Raw genomic sequence first — 18,920 nt, forward strand, 5'->3', positions numbered from 1 at the left:
ATCCAGAATCATGAAGCCATACCTCATGGTGCAGCCATACCTTCTGTGGTGCATGTGCAGTGAGCTCTCTTTACTGAACATGTGTCGCACAGTCAAAGAGGGTGTGACCTTATCCCCTTTGCTGCTAGATTCTGGATCTGTCCATGACCACTCTTGGGCAAAAACCTTTCCATTTTTAACAGTGACCTAGTGTTAGTCAATCCCATATACCTTTCCATGTTATACAGGGCTGTTAAAACTAATTAAGTCTTTTTTTTTAAGTTCATTTAAACCAACTTGCCCTGTGCTGTTTGTATATCATCATACCTGTTGAATGCAGTGACTGTTTTATCTTTGATTTAAAGGGGAGCAAGGGTGGGCCATACTTGGCTTATAATTTTCCGGTACATGCATAGTTTACGTTATTATACTAAAACATCAGATTATAATGAAATAGGTACACTGAGAAGTCAGTGCTCTTGTTAGCACAGTGTGCAGTATTGTTTTGTATTTTTCTATAGCTGGTGCATCAGGTCTGATTCCACATCCTGTTGTAACTTTCAAGTTGCTCTAAACCTAAGCACTGGATGTAGAGCCAATATGAAATCAGTTCCAGATTTAGCTAGCCACAGATTGATCTGTTTCATTTTTAACCTCTGTCTATCAGGGGTGTGTGAAATTGGATTCAGATTCGGATTTGGCCCAAATCTGGGACAGTGATTCGATTAGGTGATTCAGATCACTGCCCCCGATTTCGATTTGGCTGAATCTGAAGATTCGATGCTGATTCAGAGAATCAGTGGTTCGTACATAGACACAGTTTTAAATGTTTTTTCTACATGCCTCAAGGTACCAGCGCAGCTTGTGAACGCTGCAATGCTGGGGTGGATGGAGCGTCTCACAGGAGCGCTGGGGGGGGCCCCCCTGCATGCTTGGTGGCAAACCCAGAAGTGGACCAGAAGTACTTCTGGGTCTGCTGGGGAGCATGCTGGGCGGCCTAGAGACCAGGTCATACAAGGAGAGGCTAAAAAACTTGGGACTCTTCAGGCTGGAGAAGAGAAGCCTCAGAGGGGACTTGGTAGCAGCCTATAAGTATATGAAAGGTGTACATCAGGGCCTGGGGGAGCATCTGTTCACCAAGGCCCCCCAGGGGAGGACAAGAAATAATGGACACAAGCTGATTGAGGATCGCTTGAAGCTAGACGTAAAGAAAAACTTATTTAAAGGTTGAGTACCAAGGATTTGGAACAGGCTCCCCCCCAGAGGTGGTACAGTTATCCACCCTGATGATCTTCAAAAAGTGTCTCTTGATGGGGTGATCTGATCCCAGCGGTCTTTCCTGCCCAAGTGCAGGGGGGCTGAACCCGATGATTTGTAAGGTCGCTTCCAGCCCCTAACATTTTTAAAAATATGAAACTATGAAACATTTTCACAGGCAAGCTAAGGAAGTATGGGCTGGATGAATGGACTGTAAGGTGGATAGAAAACTGGCTGGAGCATTGGGCTCAGAGAGTGGTAATCAATGGTTCAGTGTCTAGCTGGCAGCTGATATCAAGTGGAGTCAGGAGGGGTCAGTCCTGGGGCTGGTTTTGTTCAATGTCTTCATCAATGATCTTGAAGATGGCATAGAGTGCACCCTCAGCAAGTTTGCAGATGACACCAAGCTGGGGGGAGAAGTAGATATGCTGGAGGGTAGGGTTAGGACTCAGAGTGACCTAGACAAATTGGAGGATTGGGTCAAAAGGAATCTCATGAGGTTCAAGAAGGAGCGGTGCAAAGTCCTGCACTGAGGACAGAACAATCCCATGCACCGGTACAGGCTGGGGACTGACTGGCTGGGCAGTAGTGTGGCAGAGCACTGTAGGTGCCTGCCACTTTAACAGTCTAAGCCAAGCTGCCAGCAGGTGCTTGATTGTGGCAGCCATTTTAGATCCCTGGCTGCCTTTATAATCAGATCAGTTTCCTGCTGGCAGGGCAGGCAGCAACATTGCCTGGTTGCAAGGCTTCATGTATCATCCTGGAGGTAAGGGAGGAGCTGTAGGGGATGGCTTGGAGGCTCCTGGTCCTGGGTATGACCTAAAACTGCACCCTGCTGGGAGTGGGTGGCCTGGTGGGGCTCTCAGTGGTGTGGGAGCCCCCAGGAAATGCCAGACCAGTGACCACCCTGGTGAAAGGTGAGTAGGGGCACCTTAACCCCAGCCCTCACCTTCAGGTGGGTTGAGAATAAGATCAGTAGCCAAGCAAAATGATCTGCTGCTTAAAGGGGGAAGTGAGAGTCCCTGTGAGACCCTGGAGCACCAGCTGTGGTGTGTGTGTGAGGGGAATATCATCAAAGGAGGAGTATAGGCCAGGAGAGCTTCTGGAAGCACCTGAGCCAGCTGGGGAGAGACCCTGCAGGGCCAGGCGTGCTCCCAGCAGCACCTGACCTGGGAATGGGGAACCCCACTCCAGAAGTGCAGGCAGGAGGTGAAGACCCCACTGAGGGACTCAACTGGTCAATGTTGGGGCCAGGACCTGAAGGTCAAAAGGGCCAGGGGCCCACTGCAAGGGATGCCCACGATGAGTGCAGAAGCTCGGGGTCCCAACTGGGCCTGGGATGGGGTCAGGGCTTACGGAAGCTGAAGGTCCCCACGGTTGGGGACAACAGATAATGGGCGAAGGCGAGGGTTTAGCTAACTGCCTGAGATGCCATCTGCAAGGCTTGGGCCACGGTGTAGGGATGAAATGGAACCGTGAATAGCTCCCCCAATATTTGGGTGCAACAATGGGCAGCCTCCTGCCTTAGTTAACAATTTTAATAATTACCAACAAGGCGTGGTGGGCGAGACAGGTGGGCGGCGTGCCCAGAGGCAGGTGGGGAGCTAGTTGCGGCTAGTGAGAGATACCCACCTCACCACAAGCAGCTGTGAAGAATAGGACCTGGGGGTTACAGTGGACAATAAGCTGAATATAAGCCAGCAGTGTGCCCTAGTTGCCAAGAAGGGTAATGACATACTGGGTTGCATTTAGGTCTAGGGAAGTAACTTAATTTCTTTCTATTCAGCAGTGGTGGGGCCACATCTGGAGTACTGTGTTCAATTTTGGGCCTCCCACTATAGAAAGGATGTGAACAAATTGGAGGGAGTCCAGTGGAGGGCAATGAAATGGTGAAGGAGCTGGGGCATATGACTTACGAGGAAAGACTGGGAGAACTGGGCTTATTTAGTCTAGAGAAGAGGAGACTGAGAGGAGACTTAATAACAGTCTTCAGCTACCTGAAGGGGGGTTTGAAAGAGGATGGAGCTAGGCTATTTTCAGTGGTGGCACATAATGGAACAAGGAGCGACGGTCTCAAGTTGCAGCAAGGGAAGTTGAGGTTAGATATTAGGAAGAATTTTCTCACTAGGAAGGTAGTAAAACACTGGAACAGGTTACCCAGAGGTGGTAGAAGCTGCATCCTTGGTGGGGAGGGTTCAAAACCCGGCTAGACAAAGCTTTGGCTGGGATGATCTAGTTGGGGCTGATCCTGCTTTGAGCAGGGGGTTGGACTAGATGACCTCCCGAGGTCCCTGCCAACCCTAATTTTCTATTATTCTGTGATCTGCCAGGGGCCTAAGTGTAATGCATGCAACATCTTGCAGGCAAGTGGAGATTGAGGGATTTTAACACCTTATGAAAAAGGTATGGGAGAAATGATGAAAACGCAAAAACGCTACACGGAATTATTTTGTCTACAATATGTTGCGGATAAAGGGGCCTAATCTTGATTTCAGTGGAGTGGGTCTTGACCCAAGGTTGAAAATGTCTACCCTGCGTATGTTATGTATTAGTGTAATCATCTTCCAGTGTTCCCAGTCTTCCAATCTTAGATCCCAGTCATAGATCTGCTGTGTTTCAGAAGAACCAGTAGCAGTCTGACTTAATTTTTCTGTTTTCTTTTTCTCAATGTCCATCTGAGAGCATTACTCCTCCATTGTGTTGTCCACTGTTAAAAATGAAGATGCTGCAGTATAGAGAAGATAGAATATTTATCATAAATGAGAGTTGTTGGTAGATTCACTCTGTTGTTGATGATGAGGTGAAGAACTTGACAAAAAGAAAATGTAGGCAGATTACCCATTTCCAGTAATAATGGTGAGATGTAACTAGCTTAGTATATGTGTTTGGACTGAGTTATTTAGATAGCATGCTTCTCTGTGTGTCTTTATAGTCACAGTTTAAATGTTAAGCAGCATATTTCTCTGATATTGCAGGCATAGTTAGGAATTATTCTTCTGCAGTTTTGCAAACTACTTCACAGAATAGTTGGATTATGGGGAAGGCACAGACCTGAACAAAGAGGTGTAATGGAGACAAATTCTGTTGTGCCTATTTTCTTCATTGGGAATAGGCACAGAAAGTAGCATTCCAAAGTTCAGGTTTTTTTTTAATTTTTCCTGAATATTATCAATAAGAATGGAATGCTCTTATGAGGAAATATTTCCAGACATTGTTTTAGAGCCCTGCATTAAATGTATTGTGTTGCACAAGTAGAAGCAGGGGGAGCAATTCTGTCATGGGGAATTACAAGACATTCCAGCTCTTTGATGTTTAGGATGAGAATATTCTAACCAGCATCTCCTTTACAGTGAAAACCTACTTCATAGCCAGTAAACATTGTGTATATCTGTTGCATAACTTACTTTTTCTTTGTCAGTTTTGTCCAGAGTGCAAATGGACTGCAGATGTCTTTGGCCTTTCTCTGACTTGTGTAACGAGGCTTTTATGCACTCTTTGATGTACTGACCAAAGACATACTGCTTCATACACAGAGACAACAGCTGTAAAATAATATCCTTTTAATTGCATGTACTATTAATACCACTTATACAGGTGTACTGATAGTTGGTACATCTTCTCACCTTCCTTTATTACCATCATCATTTGTTGATTTTTTTGAATGTCATACAGAAAGTATCAATCGGGTGCACTTGCGCTATATGCAACCAAAGGATATACTGGAAATGTGCCTAAAGCCTGCAGTAACATCTAATGAGCTAGTGCTGCTGTCTCCCAGAACCAACTGTATCTCTAAATCCCTCTGATATGCTTTTTGGAAGGAAAATTTAATTAACAAAACTGCTGCTATAAAATAACCTCTATTTTGTTTGTATATTTTGCTCCAGGGCAAGGGTTCTCACTGTTCTTTCTTAAATATTTTAATAGCAAGTTTCAAGGGTGGTCATGTTAGACTGCTTTCCCTCCCTCTTTAATTACTGATCTGTATAAAGAGCAGGCTTTGGAGGCCCAGGCCTGAATCCCTTGCACATCCCAAACTTTCATTGAAGTTAAGGGATTGGTCTGAACATGAGGAAAGAAATTACAAAACAAGTTTATTCTTAGATCTGCCGTGACACACTAAAAGCTAAGTGCATGTATTACCTCCCCCAAAGGTGTTTATAAAACTAGCATTATGCTATTTATAAGAAGAGTTTAGTTCTACCTTCTCTTTTCATAAATAGCTTTTTACAAAAAAAAAGCTGAAAATTATAAGAAAAGAAAAATACTTCAAAACATTTTTATATTAAGCAACAACAATAATAGTTTTAGGCTAAACTGATTCCTCCATTTAAAGAGGAAACTTTCTACAGTCTTATGCCATTCTTGAGAAATACTCTAGATTTCTTCTTTGATTTTGGTAAATTTACCAGAATTATTCCTTTAATTTTCTTACATTGCAGGGAAAGCATGTTGTTGCAAGTCTTGAACTTCTAGTCTGTTCAGACTGTTGCCATTTCTTATTATTTAATACTTCTAAGACTTCCAACAGAGCAACCAAACACTTTCCAGTCTTGACTTGACCCCGGAAACAGTTAGACAATTAGAGAAACAAAACAGAGAGGATCTGATTTGTTTAATAACCATTTAATAACTTTATACTAACTTCTACTGCTACTAATCACTAATAATAATATTCCTTTCCTTGCAGTGACAGAACCTTGACAGTGCTGTTGTTCCCCTACTTTATCTGTGGCAAGCTAGGGCACTTTTGATACTTTGAGCATTGTCTTTGGTGGCTGTTTATGAAATTTTTTTAAGAGTAAGTTGTAGGTCTTGCTGAAGTATGAATTAATACAACCATAAATCAGCGTGTAAACAAATCTCACAGAGGCCCTGCTAGCTGTATGAACCCAAGCAAACTCCTGTGAATACAAAACTAGGCATGTGGAAATGCTGGAAAAGGACCTTGTTAATTTTTAGAGATGCCTCCAGGACCAACAGATAGAGAATCCATTGGTAAGATCAGGACAGAACACCAAAATAAAGATTAGAGGGACCTGGCAAATGGATGTTCCTATCTGGTGTGAAGGGTGCACTAATTGGTAAGAATTAGGATGTGGATGATGCCACTTAAAATATTTTAGCAACTGGTGAGAACTAGGAAGTATATGCTGTAAACATGAAGTTATTTTGATGGGTGTATAAAAAAAGACCTGGGAACTCTTAACCCCTCAAGCCCAGTATAAAGTATTATGTGGGTTATGTATATGCCTATACCATGCCTGCAAATGAGCTGACTAGCACCATGGACCAGATGGTAATGAATGTTAGTATCTAGGCTTATTTATAGACAACAAACCTGGCCAAGCTTTTTGTCACTAAGAATTGAAGTCGGCTGTCTCTTTCTTGTAACAATTAGGTGATTAGGAGATCAGCATCACCAATGGTATCCTGACAGCATGCACATAGACCATTCAAATTAAGGAATAATAAGTAATTTATATGAACCTGATCTTAGTTTGGGCTTCTTCCTGTTCATGGATTGTTTATGAATAATGTTACTCAATGACTATTTAATGTAAAATACATAAACATCCCAGGGAACAGGGATTAGACTCCAGGGTTTCCTTCCCTCCAGGATGGAGTTCTTCTCACTAGATGGTAGTTGGGCTCCATTTTGCCTGATTTCCTTTTGACCTCTATGAGGACTCTTGCATTCCTTTCCACTAAGTGTCCCAACTTTAATAGGAGGCATGGAGAAGCTCTGCCTAGCCTAGTGGTGAGTGAAATTCTTGGGAGGTATATCTGTGAGTTCAATTCACTCATGGCTAAGGAGGGCCTAGAAGCCAGGTCTCCCTCTTCTTGGCAAGTACCTTAGTCACTAGGCTGTTGGGCCAAAGGTAGGTAGGCCCTTTTCCTCCTCCATCCATCCCTGTGACAAACAGCTTGGCATGGTGTGTTTTTTATTTTTATTTTTAATTTAAGGAAAGTGGAATTTATGCATTGCCCAGATTAAATTAGATTGCAAGAAGTGCATAAAGAGTGTCAGGAGTTTTGTGGATCCTGTGATCTTATTCCACCTGGCACAGTCAGTGACCTGGATGTCTAAAACCCAAGTAAGTGACATTTGGACACTTGGAGGCAGTGGATGATCTAAGCTGTTCTTTTTGTGTAACAACCTTTTAAAAAGGATTCTTATCCAGTGAAGACCCTGAGGAGTAGGAATATCTTTGAACATTTACTGACATAACAGGTGGAGCTTAGTGATTGATTATACTATTGCAAATGGCTTCCTATGAGAGGGATATGCTGGAGGTATGGGTTAAAAATGATCAGGAGAGAGTTAACAAAGTTTAAAGCAGGGAGGAGTCCTCTTCTACTATGAAAGGTTGAGGAAGATTCTCCTGCTGTGATACCTGAAAAGAAAATTCAGACGAATACCCAGAGAAAATTACTCCCTGATGTTGAAAGGCATTATGCGTTCAAAGTATGAGTGTAACAGTTGGGAAGTGTCCAGTATTGATCATTGTTGACTTTATCATCATAAGACTTCTACTTGAGGTTTCTAGGTATTTAAAAAAATATATTTTTATTCTAATTGTTGAAATTCAGGACTTAAAATTTACTTGAAGGGAAGCAAGGAAGAAGAACCAAACTTGAATCAAAGAAAATTTTCATATTTACATAGCCAATTTATTTTTGAAATGTTCAAGTGAAGGAGAGAAAAAGACTTATATAGTCAATACACCAGTCTAAACACAAAGCAATTTGGTGTCCTATCAGTTTGGGTTTTTTTGGGGAGGGGGTTGGGAAGCAAAGGGCTTGGTCAGTTTTCTCAAGCATGCAGCCCACGAGGGGTTAAGTTGCAGAGTCCCCCAGCTGCCATTCTTCGCCATTGCTCTGGCTGCAACAACAATTGGACTCTTTGGGCTTTTGTTGACTACCCTTGCTTGAGGGGGTGAGACAGTGCAATACAGTACAGAAGGGGGAGTTGAGGGTGAGCCTGTGGCTGGGTGGGTACCTGGTACAGCATGTGTGGAGGGGCCATAGCTTGTCTTAATACAGGTTACACAGGGCATATAACCCCTGTCTGCTTCATTGGACAGCCTTGACCTCAAGAATCAATCTAGAATTTACTTTTGCTCCTTCATCCCTACTCAGAGCAGTAATTTGCTGGTATGTGCAGAGTACTTAACTGTACTGGCACAGTGTAGTATGGGGTGGGCAAAATACGGCCTGTGGGCTGAATCTGGCCTGCCAGGCACTTTCTTTCAGCCTGTGGACACCCACCAATGAATTGTACCCCACTCAGACCTTCTGCCCATGAGGGTGGGAGTTAGGTTCCCACTATACAACCCCCCCTGCCAACATACCCTATTGCACCTCACTCCCACCCTCATGGGCAGAAAGGTCTAGCTTGGCCAGCATGCAGTTTCCGGGCCTTCTTGGCATCACCGGCATCCTGCTCACTCCTGGCAGCAGATAGGGAAGTGGTGGGGGCAGGGGTGGCAGGGGTGCTGCAGTTGGGTGGGAGCGTGGGGCTGGGGCTGGTGGCAGTGCAGAGATTGGGTGGGTAGGATGTGGGTGTGAGGGAAGGTGGGGAGGCATAGGGACCCCCCCACACTTCCCTAATGGTGCACAGCCCCTGCAGGTGTTGCCCCCACCTGCTGCTGCTGCCACTTGGGGCAGTGGTGCCTGGCAGCATGTAGCTCCACCCAGCACTGAATGTTGTGGCAAGAAGCACAGCCCAGCTGACCTGCCTCTATTGGTGGGGCTCCCCGTTGTATGTGTGCAACTCAGATGCCACTGGAGGGAAGCTCCATGCCCTGGTCCCAGGACTCCACTGGAAGTGGAGGAGAGACCCGGCCCCTGCTTCCCTGTGGAGTCCCGGGACCTGTGCAACAGGGAGCACAGAAGGCAGAGGACTGTAGAGTGTGGAGCTTCCCTCTGATGGTGCACGAGTGCGGGAGTTGCATGTGCATGGTGGGGAGCCCTGGTGATAGAGGTGGGATGGCCAGGCAGTGCTCCTTGCCTCAATGTGCAACGCTGGCTGAAGCTGCACATTGCTGGGCATGAGCACCAAGAATATTCCCACCTGTTGCTGTTACTGCTACTGCTGCCTGTGGGGGCTGTACGCTGTTGGGGGAAGAGTCCACACACCCTACCACCCTCCCTCACATCCCACAAGTGCCACACACCCATACCCTATCCCCACAAACCCCCCACATATACACCCTCCCAACTTACCCTATTGCCCCCACACGCAGCCACAACCCCCTCATACACTCCCACACCCCATCATACACACAAACCGACATCCTACCATATACACAAATATACAAGAGTAAGAGTTTATTTTTGAGTTATTATGCAATCACCTCTATATACAGTATGCAAACACAAATCATGACAAAAATATTGTGTCATAATAAATAAAATGAAAATATTTTCTAGTAGGTGCTTGACTTCACTGTATGATTTGTTTTTTTTCTGGTTCTAAGATGGCAACCCTCCCCCCCCCCCCACAAAAGGAGTGTTCCTGGGGGGCAAAGGGAGGGATTTCTGGTGGCAAAGGTCAGGGGTTGGGGGTGGGACTTCTGGTCTCAAGATGGCAATCAGGGGGCAGGGCAACTGCCAAGAGGTGGGACTACCAATCTGGCCCTCCAAAGCTCACCAAACCTCGTTAAGCAGCCTGAAATAATTGCCTGCCCCTAGTGTAGTATATCAGCATGGTGAGTGTTGATGTAGTTTATACTGGTGACATGCTGTAAGACAACATATTACAGCAGTTACCCCAGGCGACTGGCCTTCTCTCTGATTTAGCTTCTGGTGTACTTTATATTGACGTGCAAAAATAAACCTTCACTATTGTTAATGTGTCATGTGTCCAGGCCCTTAGGCTAGGAACAGACATTGGACTTTTTCCGGTTTAGGTGGTCAGAAAATGGTAACAAAACAGAAGTTCGAGGCACATAGACTGGTTTCAGAGTGGTAGATAAGTCTGATCCTATATGGATCCGGGTTTATTTGAGTTAGGTTGGACTGGTACATCAAACATCAGGGCCGGGCCCAATTGTGAATCAAGGTAGGTAACTCTCCACTGGTATCCCTGTTGCCTGTGCAGCCCTCATGAGACCCCCTTGCAGGGAGATGTGGTTTGGCTGCTCCTAGCTGGGCCACCCCAACTCCAGCTGTTAGGCAGGTAGGACAGAGGCAGGGGAGAGTGGCACTTGTGAGCTGCTATGGGGATGTGGTGTCATTGATGCATTATGCATTCCCGGCTGGGTTGGGAGACAGTATCCCTGCTCTGTCCTGAGCCCCAGGACCCTGTGCTGCAGTGGCTCTGGGAAGGGTTTTGAGGAGTCTCCCTGCCAGCCAATACGGGAGAGGGGAAATCATGCCCCTGTGGCTGCAGTGCCTGGAAAGGGGCGATTCTAGTGCAGGAGCAGAGGCAAAGGATGCGGGATGGGGTAGAGCAGCGGGTCCTTGTGCTGGGCTGAGCTGCAAGCAGCCGCTTCTCTGCCCCTGTTCCTGCACTAGAATCACCCCTGCCTGGTGAGAGAAGGGGGAACAACCATGTCCCTGTGAGTGCAGTGCCTTGCAGGGGGTGATTCTAGTGTGGGAAGAGGGGTGGTGGAGGGGCTACTTCCAGTTTAACCTGTCAGAGGGACCCAGTGTCCCCCATCCCCCATCTCAGTGCTAGAATCACACCCCACCAGCCTCTGCGGCCATGCAGGCATGGCTGCTCCCCTCCCCATGGACTTGAGCCCTGCAGCTGCATGGGAGGTAGTGCTGGCTGGGGTGGGGAGAAATCCTTTGAGCCCTTTCTGGAGCCACAGCAGTGCAGGGTCCCAGGGCTCAGTGCAGGGCAGGGATATTCTGTGCCCCCCTGACCTGGTCAGGCATGTGGGGTGCATCATTGGCATGGCATCCCCTCAGCAGCTTGCAAGCCCTTTCTCTATTTTGCCTTGGGTGGACCCCCCACCCCAGACAAAGCCCAGGGCCCCCATGCTGCTGGGTGGGATGAGATCACTTCCCTCTGTTGCCTGCAAGCAGCTGCCAGCTGTGTGATGCATGACAGAGCAGTGAAGGGGAAGCGTGTACCTGACAGCCAGTGAGGTGTGGCACAGCTGCTCAGCTATGCCCAGGTGCCCTCCGGTGCATGTGAAAGCACCACCTGACCACCCTGGCTTTGGCCAGTGCAGGCATCTTCTTGCCTCCCCCAGTTGAAGAGTGAATGTGAGTTCCATCTGCAAAATGTCTAATCTATGCAGTTTAGAGAAACCTGCGTAGATTGGATCGATTCTGCCTCGGGCTTTTTTGACTGTCTTTACGTAGCCTTAGAAAATTCCTCATGTGGCATTACATGTTTTTTGGATATTGCTGCTACTCACTCCTCCCTTAGGCTTTAATAGGGGGAAATCCTAGTTCTTCCTAAGTAACGAGTACACGTGGAATCATTATTTGCTTCTCAAATTTTCCTCTTGTGTGTTTTGCTGATGTGGACGTCAAGGCTTCTGGTACAATAGCACTGCTAGTACTGTTTTCTCTTTCTTCGGTTCAGTGTTATGGATGGCAAGCCTGGTCATGTGCCCTATTACGCTGACTTTGAAATAGAGCAATATTTTCTCAGATGAGGTTGCCTAACAGAACAACATATGATATGTTTGTTTACTTGTATATCAAGGTAAGAAGAAAATGGGAGATTTTTGCTATTGGAATTTCACTTCTCTATCTTTTTATTTTGTTATGGCTAAAAGTTACTGAAGCAAACATTGCTGAATGCACTCTATGATACCAGATCAATAATGCGTATAGTGCATTGAGCCAAAGAAGCTCAATATTATGTTGCTGGTTTTCCCTCTTGCTTTTCAGTCAACAAAAGACGAGAAATAATAGGAAAAAAAATCACTTCCATTCCTATACCACACACACTTGCACATGAACCTGTCATTAACTCCTTAAGTCAGCAAACCATTTTAGTTTTGCAGCTGCCATTCCTGTATAAATGTGTTTCAGTGCCATTTTGGTAATGGATCAGAATTTGTGTTCATAAATCTTGCTGATAAGATGATTTCCTGGTAAAAGCTGATTCTGTAGATGACCTCTTCTGTTTTTCCTTTGTATTTTACCTTCCATGTAGTGGAATGTACCATAACATCTGCCCAAGCAAAATATTTGGACTTGAAACAGTTATTTTTTTTCCTTTACTGTTTCTCTTAGTGTATATTGTTTGGAGAAGCTGTCGTTGAATTCTTCTTATGGGTACTGGGCACACTGATGTAGTCAGTCTGGAAACAGAGGGCTGGCTTTTATGGTGGACTGTTCCCTCAATGGCATTATCTTGCATTTGTTTAATCAATCGTCTCTGGAGAATATTCAGGTTCTACTGAGATGGATTAGGAGCAATAACATTTGTAGTCATTAAAAATATTGGCAATGATTTTTTTATAGCTTCAGTTGTCAGAAAATAATTTACTGCAGCAACAAGGTGTAAATTTAATGACTATATTACTTATATAAAAATACCATCCATTTTATTTTTTCCCCTCTAGCCTGAACGTTATCCTACACTAGGTCAACTAAAAGTTTCAAATTATATTACTCACTCTTTAGCCTATAGATTGTTATTTTTAATGCATCTCTGGTCTCCTAAAAAAACATACATTTTAGTATATATTTTTGAAGAACACTACTCTAATGTATGGGTCTGCATTTATTTATTTTTTTATTCTGTGATTCCTAATGGTAAACTATCTGTATTTACACTGTGGAAGCACTTGAAGTGTTGAATGCCCTATTAGTAATTTGGTTGAACAAAGCATTAGGAAACTTTTGTTCAGGGCAAGGCTGTCCAACTGGCAGCCCATTGGACTCAGTAATATGGCTGCTGGAGTCTCTATGTTGGCACAGTTCTGGAATTCAAGGGGTAAATGCTGCTGTTATTTGCTTTCTGTGATCCCTTGCCAACTGGATTTGGGATCTTTGGTTGCCATTGGCAACTAAAATCAGTGGCAGGAGAATAAGAAGTGCAAGCAGCGGCAGTGTTCACCCCATGTGTTCAAGAGCTAAGCCAACATAACAAACCAGCAAGCCACTGCCCCTGGTTGCCAACTGTCAGTAAAAAAAATCCAGCTAAAAAGGCTATTAGTAAACTCTGTAAAAAAAATTAGTGTCAGGAAAAACACTAAGCAGCCACAGCTTGACTGAAGCTCTGACAGATGGAGCGCAGCAGTGCCAACTGGTATCCAAGTAGGTGCTCAGCACCCTGCAGAAAGCATTTTCTCATGTGTGTCCTATTGCTGCTGTGATCCAGGGTGTCTGTAATACTGGTGGGTCTGTATTCAACTTTTATAATTTTACTATTGCTGATATTAAAACCCTAAATTTGAACCCAGTCCTTTTAACTGGGACCTGGTAACAGGGCAGGGACTGGCAAAAGAGTTATATTTACATGATGTAAAACATATATTAGTAAAAAAAGTTTGGCTGTCAGTAAAAAAGCTTCCAGATTGTCAGTAAATATATATTTTTTGGGTTTCCAAGAACTCCTGGTTTAGGTAATAATCCATCACAGTCAGGAAGAGGGATGGAGGATACTTTATTCAACTTCCTGGGTAAATGTTTCGGAGAACCTGCTACATGGAGACTTCTAATACAACTTGCTAAACAACAAGGAGTCAGGCAAATCCTTTAGAATCTGAGTTTTGGATGTTTGTCCAAACTGAACTGAGAATTCAGTCCACCCTCCTTCTCCACCACCCTCTACAATTAGGTTGACTTGTGTGCATAAATAGATTGTCTCCTTGTTCTCTGGCATTGACCAAAACAGGTAACTACACCAACCAAGTTTACACTGCCTTTGGCCCATGTAAATCAAACTCAGTCTAGTGGAAAGTGTACACTGCAGCATGGAGTACAACTTATTTTTCCTTGTTTAGAGAAACTGTCATAACAATCCTTTGGAGTTTTATCTAAACTTCTTAAGAGTGGGGATAAAACCAACCACTGATGTGACCTATTTCAGTTAATTTGATGGCTTATTGTGGTCCCATCCCTGCATAAGATTATTTTGAGCATGCTCACTAACCAGATGCTTGAATGTTCCTTTGTTGTTACTGTTTGTGAGATTATATCTTTTGAGAGAACATTTAGATGGCACTGTGTCTGCCTGCTGGGAAAAGCTTTTCAGCTCTTGTCTATTGATCTTATGATTTTGTTGCAAGGGGGAACGAAACATTGAGCATGTTTATATCCACAGAAGTAGAGAGAAGTCTGCCTCTCTCCCACCCCTTTCCTAAGATGTCAGATCTTGAAGGAAAGCAACACAAAAAAGGAACAAATTTATTCTCAGAGCTTGGAGGACCATGAATTATTTATTCTTCAAAATCTTCTATCTTTTCATGAAAGGAAGTCTTGTTATTAAAACTGAGTGTTTCTTTTTCTGCCTATCAATAACAAAAAGATCAGAATGGACTGGTTATTGAGATGTATTCTTCCTTAGAGAACTGGACTCTTATAGATGGCTGGCACTAAGGAGATATTCCTAAACTAACAACTAGTTAGAGCTGACACAGTAAAATGAGACAGGGCTCTGTCAGAGAGCTCTTCAAGGGCCACTAGATGAAAAAAAGAACCACTGAGAGGTTGACACATTGCCACTTAATTATAAATTAACATATGTTTTTATAAATAATGGCTAGGAACGATTTCCTATGCTGGTGGATGTGTGTAACATCCTTTTTATCATAGTTATCCTCATCCAAGATGACTCTGAGTTTAAGATAAACCCCGAATAATTAGATTCTTGACATGGAAAATATATAAATTGGTTATAATTTTTCATGTCTAGAATCTAAATATTGTGGGGGGGGGGCGTAATCTAAATTTGTCCTCCCCACCACTGCAGCTGGGAAGGTAGCGGCAGGGAGGGAGATGGTGTGGGGCCAGGAGTAGGAGAGCCACTAGGTAGGTAGGCAGTGGGGTGGCAGGTGGTGGTGGGGGCAGTGGAGGTCAGGCAGTGGGTAGTCAAGCAGCCTATCCTCTGTTCCTTGTGCCTACATCTTGCCCCCTGCAACCTATAGCCCCTACCACTTGTCCCCCTGCTGTTTTCCCCCTCCCCCCCGGCCTGTGTGCTCCAGGCTTTACCAGCCAGCAACTTGTCTCCCGCTCATGCCTGTATCTCCTGGCATCTTCCTCCTCCATTCCTGCCCCCTCTGGCTTCCCCCCATTCCTGCTACTTTCCTTTTGGCACTGGCTCCAGCAAGCCTGTAGCCCGAGTCAAGCCTGGGACATACAGCATGGGGTTCTTCCAGCCTCAGCCTAGCCTGGTGGCAGTTTTTGCATTGGCAACAGCTCCAGCTGGGCTCTGGAGCAAAAGCCCAGGCCAGAGCTGCTACCACTGCTATTGCTGCTATCAGACTGGGCTGGGCCTGGAGCAACCCTGTGTTTTGTGCCCTGGACTGGAGTAGTTCCAGAGCTCTGCTGGAGCCAGTGGGGAGGTGGTGGCAGCAGCAGGTGTGGAAGGTTGTGGCGGGGGGATGGACAGGGGGACAGAGATCTTGGGGGAAGATGGGGGGTAGGTGTGCCAAAGCAGTAGCCATAGTCCCGATCCTAGATCAGTCCTGGAGTTTAAGCTGCTGCAGCTACCCACCTCACTTGCAGCCTTGCACTTGAATCCAAGATGAGGGCTTTTTTCCTCCATGTTAAATGGAGTGGGGGTGGAGAACCTTGTCTTGGATTCCAGTAAATATGATATTTCTTTCCATTTGTCATATTCTTATGTACATTCATGCCTATATCTTAGTATATTTAAAAATCAACTTTTTTTCCCCTGGGGTACAATTACCATGTTCCTTATCTCTTATTAATTTTACTTGGGACTACAAACTGGAGAATTTTTTTTCTTGTTAGCAGCATGTCCTAGAGGCTCAGAAGGTACAAAGGTTTTAGTGAGTGCATCCACATTGGGTGCATCTACATGTGTGCTTTACAGCAGACCAGACTAATTAACTCTGTAGTAAAGTGTTACCATCTACTTGTGTGCTGGTATTAGGGCACAGGAAATTATTTAACTCTGCTGTAAGATGGTGCTGTTGGGGACAGCACTATCTTACAGTGGAGTACTTGCTTGCACTGAATCACACATATAGACAGAGACAGCGGATGGCTGGGGAATGAGGGTGCTAAATAGGGTTGTGCAAAATGGCTATGTTTCATTTTGATTTCAGATTCGGCCATTTCAGAGGACAGTGATTTGTTTTGGTGTTTCGAATCACTGCTCCATTTCAATTCGGCTGAATTTGTTGCAGAGTTTTGACGGTGTTTCGGAGATTTGAATCGGCCGGGGACAGGCAGGCACAGCTGGGCGGCTGCAGGTTTTCCTGTGGCTCCTCCGGCTGTGCCTGCCTCTCTTTCGGTGTGGGGAGCCGTGGGAGAAGGCCGTCCCCTGCTTGGCTGGCCCCAGCCTAGTCCCAGCACTTAAAAAAAAAAAAAAAAAAAAGCCCTGCCCTCTCCAGCTGGAAGAGTGGTGATTGGGAGTTCTGGGCATTCACTGCAGGGGATCCCCCCTCCCTTGCTTGGCATGCACTTGGCAACTGTCCCATGGCATGGGTGTAGCACGGCTTGGCAGGGTGCCATGCACTGTCTGGGAACTGGGGCCACTGGGGCTGAGTGCTGCCAGGCTCTGAGTGACTGCTGGAGCCACCCCTGCTCCCAGATAGTGCCTGGCACCCTGCCAGACAGGGAAACCATGGAGGCTTCTCCCCTGGCTGTGCTTGGTGCAGGCTGTGCCGAATAGACCTGGGTGCTGGCGCTGGCCTCCACCAGCAGCAGCAGCATGCTGTTATCCCACACACACATCTTGGGGCCTGCATCCTCCAGGAGGGCTGCGGGGCTGCGCCAGACTCCTCCTGGGGGCCACGGGCCCCCGGATCTGTGTGCAGGATGACAGCAGGCTGCGGTCCCTCCCCCAAAGCACTGGGATTGGAAGGGACCTCGGGGACAGCTCACAGACACTGGCCAGCTACAGATGTCAATATCAATGCCATCCTTCCGCCCCTCTCCCCCCTCCCTTTTCTTGGTTTCTGTTTCCCTGCAAGCCTGGCTCCGAAATATCCAAAACATTTCTGAAATGTTTTGGATGGTTTAGTTTCCTTTTTGGAGATGTTTCGGAGCCTTCCATTTTGTTTTGGATTCAGTGTTTCAGGCACTGAAGCAGGCCAAAACACCTCAAAAATGAAACAACTGCCGAAACTTTGCACAGCTGTAGTGCTAAAGTGTGGGGGCTGCCTGCCACCTAGTCCTGCACTTTAGCACCCTTGTGCCCCAGCCAGCTCTTCCACTGCCCAATGCCATCATCTGGAGCCCAGGGGTGACCCCTGGAGCCCCTTCCAGCCCAAGGGTTCTCCTGCCTGGTTCAAAGTGCTGTAGTCCTGGGCACATGTATAGAGGCTGCACGTGGGAGAAGTTGAATTCAGTACAACTGCATGTGAGTTTATTGTTCTGCCTTAATTGCACGTGTAGATGCACCCACTGAGTTTGTGTGACTGGTACTTTAAACTGGCTAGCTTGGGTAGTGATAGCAGGCTTGCTGCAACATAGTGCTCAATGCTTTCTGCCAGAATATTGTGTTTATCCAGCTTCTTGGGTACATTTTGCAGCATGAGCTGAATTCACACCCTTTACTGAATTGTAAATGTGTCCAGTGTATTGTGACCAATAGAACTTTTCACTTATGTACTGATCTTAATAGTGAAAATGCTTATAGGCTTGCCACTTCCAATAATGTTCTTTTTCACTAAATCATCACTAGAATCAAACTGTCTGATCTGACAGAATATTGTCAGAATAATGTTGGGCTCTTGGAACTTGTAGCATTTTATTATATCACATTATTGGTGTAGGATTCAGCATTCTAATTTCAAGTTTTGTTTTTTTCTTGTGGGTTTCAGTGAAACTATGGGAGAATTGTACAGCTCATTTTCACTTCAGTGAAGTTACATGACTGTAATTGAGGTTTAGAATTTGTTTTATTTTTTGGTGAGGAATTGGTGCATGTGAAACTTCCTTGTAGTGGTGGAGTGGCAGGAACAGGAGCTGTGTTCAGATGTCTAGGAATCCTCTTAATGTTACTGCATGCTGCCATGCAACCCAGAAAAATCTCTTTAATGTTTCTAGGAGGCAGTATTTCCATTTCTTCCTATGCATCTGTGTATAAATCAAAGTGAACTTTAATAAAGGGGAAAAGGAACATGTCATTAATTGGAGTAGGGGATAGCAATATATTAGCTGTAACTTTTTGTATGAATAATAAAATACTAATGCCATAAGCATCTTGGGCATTAGTTCTTTGCTTCAGTTGCTTCAGCAGTTGGTGGAAATGTCTGAAGAACATTGCTTTACCTCTCTAGTATGTCCTACACATTACTTCTTAGTGATTTGTGAAGTCTCAGCAAGTCTCTCTTTAGCTGCTTAGAGAGAAATTCACCCATGACTAGAAGTGGGGTTGCTGCCACTAGACACTGCCATCTTTTGCTGTGCTATCGTACAGACTACCTCAGACTTACCTCTCATCTGACTCATCTCTAGTCACAATGCTAGAAGGTCTTCAAACTTCTAACCCTGCTATAATGTCTACCCCTCTATTGAGGCTGGCCTGGGGCTCTTATTTTTTTACTGAAACTTTGTCATCCCCATTTAGT

At 45.3% G+C, this 18,920-nt stretch overlaps 1 long non-coding RNA gene across 1 annotated transcript in view; it reads left to right on the forward strand.

Annotated features, from left to right (window-relative positions):
- The first annotated feature begins 1,924 nt into the window (after positions 1-1,924).
- The window catches only part of LOC132248577 (uncharacterized), a 33,021-nt gene continuing 16,025 nt past the window's right edge, over positions 1,925-18,920 (forward strand). The window contains exon 1 of the long non-coding RNA XR_009459823.1: positions 1,925-2,002. This is a non-coding gene — a long non-coding RNA (uncharacterized LOC132248577). The remainder of the gene's footprint in view (positions 2,003-18,920) is intronic.

Source organism: Alligator mississippiensis, chromosome 2 (assembly GCF_030867095.1).
Source record: "Alligator mississippiensis isolate rAllMis1 chromosome 2, rAllMis1, whole genome shotgun sequence".
NCBI classification, from domain to species: Eukaryota; Metazoa; Chordata; order Crocodylia; family Alligatoridae; genus Alligator; species Alligator mississippiensis.